Source organism: Propithecus coquereli, unplaced genomic scaffold (assembly GCF_000956105.1).
Source record: "Propithecus coquereli isolate 6110/MARCELLA unplaced genomic scaffold, Pcoq_1.0 Scaffold83, whole genome shotgun sequence".
NCBI lineage: Eukaryota > Metazoa > Chordata > Mammalia > Primates > Indriidae > Propithecus > Propithecus coquereli.
The window spans coordinates 7,219,678-7,222,227 of record NW_012154507.1 but is presented as its reverse complement, the minus strand read 5'-3'; the positions used below and the strand labels follow the sequence as shown (position 1 = coordinate 7,222,227).

Here is a 2,550-nt window from a genome sequence, read left to right as displayed (position 1 = left end):
ATAGGCCAGGCACAGTGGCTAACACCTGTAATTTCTAGCACTTTGGGAAGCTGAGGAAGAAGAATTGCTTGAGGCCAGGAGTGCAGACAGGAGTTCAAGACCAACCCGGACAACATAGCAAGACCTCATCTCTACAAAAAATTTAAAAATTAGCAGGGCATGGTGGTGCACACCCATAGTCCCAGCTACTTGGGAGGCTACGGTGGGAGGATGACTTGAGCCCATGAGTTTGAGGTTAGAGTGAACTGTGATTGTGCCACTGCACTCCAGCCTGGGTGACAAGAGAGACTCCATCTCTTGAAAAAAAAAAAAACAATAAAAAGAAAACACCAGGTCCATACCATTTTTCTGGTGAATATCAAAATTTCAAACTCTTCCTGAAAACAGAAAAGGAAGAATTTGCTAATTCATTTTTATAAAGTTCATGTAACTTTGATAATAAAACCAGTCAAAGATAAAATGAGAAAGAAAAATCATAGACTCAAATTGTTTACGAGTATAGATGCATGCTTCCTAAAGAAAATTTTAGCAAACTAAATCCAGCATTGTACTGTACCCTGAAATTATTAGGTTCATTTAAAAATGCTAAGGTGGATTACTCACTACATTGACATGTTAGAGGGTGAAAACCCATACGATGGTCTCAATAAATGCAGAAAAGACATTTGATAAAATTCATTATCCATCTGTGATTTTTAGAAACTTTTAGTAAACTAGAATTAGAAGAGAACTTCCTTAATCTGATAAGAAAAAGTATATCTACTAAACCAAACCAAATAAAACTGTAACAAATATGACCCCAAATAGGAATATATTGGAAACACTCCCTTTAAAATCAGGAAGTCATGCCTACTGAAATCAGGAGTTATGTCCATTATCATACCTTCTATTCAGCATTGCATCGAATGTCTAATAATTTAAGAAAAAGAAAAGAAATACATAAAGATTTAAGAGTTGGAAATAAAACCGTCATTATTTGAAAATTGTATTTCTGTTTCCACATTTTAAAAAACCCAAAAGTATCTACATAAAATTTATAGGAAATAATAGAATTTAGCAAATGTTTTAATATTAGACCAATACATGAAGTCGATTGCAGTTCTTTACCCAAGTAAGAGCTAGAAAATATAATTAAAACAAGTGAACCATAGTTAGCAACAAAAACTGTAATGTACTAAGGAATTATCACTAAAGAGGCAGAATATTAAAGTAGTAAAAAGAGTTGGGATAAAAGTTTAGATACCTACGATCTAATCCCAGGTAGACAGTTACCATCTATCTCTAGCCTCAGTTCTAACAAGTCAAGAACAAAACTACCAAAATAATTCAGGCTTTGAAGGCAAACAAAAGTCTTACCGATCCTTATTTCTTGCATAGCAACATTAGTATGCCACTTAATACAGGTGGGAAAATTGAATGAACAAAATTAATATACTTTCTATTCTTTGGGATTATACAGTTTTAGACATATTCATAGTTTTAACTGTTAAACATAAGAATGAAATACTCAATACTACTTGTCATGTTGCTTGTGATAAGTAGTATTTGCTCAGATTAAAGTGTGCCAGAATTGTCTTTTTTTTCTTTTTCTGCACGTAGTAGAGCATTCAGAAAGCAAGAGAGAATAGGAACACTGTTTTGCTATTCCTTGCATCAGGGCATGTATCATTGACTGGTTTAGACCAAATCCTATTTTAATTTCTACATATATAATTATCATTCATATTAGAATGGCAAAATTTAATTTCAAATGTGATGATGTATGTTCTTCTTAGCAGGAAAACTGTTATTAAGTTTATCCTATACCTGGTGCATAGTAATCAAAAAGTGATTTTTTGAGAAATAATTTATGAGAGCATACTTGAGCCAATGATACAAGCTAAATTTCAAATCTGACAAAGTAACTATTTGTGGACATTTTCCTTGCCTTTCAGAATTATTTTTCAGGCTTAGGGTTTTAATAAATATCTTGTGGTAGATCACTGGTCTGGAGTCAATGTTACAATATTGTTATTATGCTAATTCATAATCATCACAATTTATTCAGTATACATCTCAAGATTTTTTCCAGGCAACACCTTATTAGACTAATTTCAATTTCTACGTCAGTTAGTATTTATTGACTACCTGCTACATGCCCTGCATTGTGCTAAGCACTATGGTGGATACCAAAGAAGACATAAATTTTGCACTTAGACATCTCACAGTTTGACCAAGGAGACAAAATTAAGATATATGGAATATTAATATTTAGAGCATCATTAAAAGTTAATCCATGTGTTTCTGAGTGTAGTTCAGGGAAGGGACATATCTGCATAGGAAGGAGTTATTAGGGAAAGCTTCATAGACATATTGGACCTTACGATAGATTTGCAAGATGTGCAAGATCTGGATCAGGAGAGGGAGGAGGAAGGGGCATTCTAGACTATGAGGAATGAGCATGATATATTCAATAAACAGAGGGTACACCTTCTTCCCTAGGGTGGAGATGAAGAAAAAATAAGACTGAATAGGTGTGTGCCAGATAATGAAACCAATTCATAGAAGAAC

General features: G+C 33.6%; 1 protein-coding gene across 2 annotated transcripts in view; it reads left to right on the top strand.

Annotated features, from left to right (window-relative positions):
- The window catches only part of ATL1 (atlastin GTPase 1), a 55,124-nt gene that overhangs the window by 16,448 nt on the left and 36,126 nt on the right, over positions 1 to 2,550 (top strand). The gene's annotated exons all lie outside the window — the stretch shown is intronic.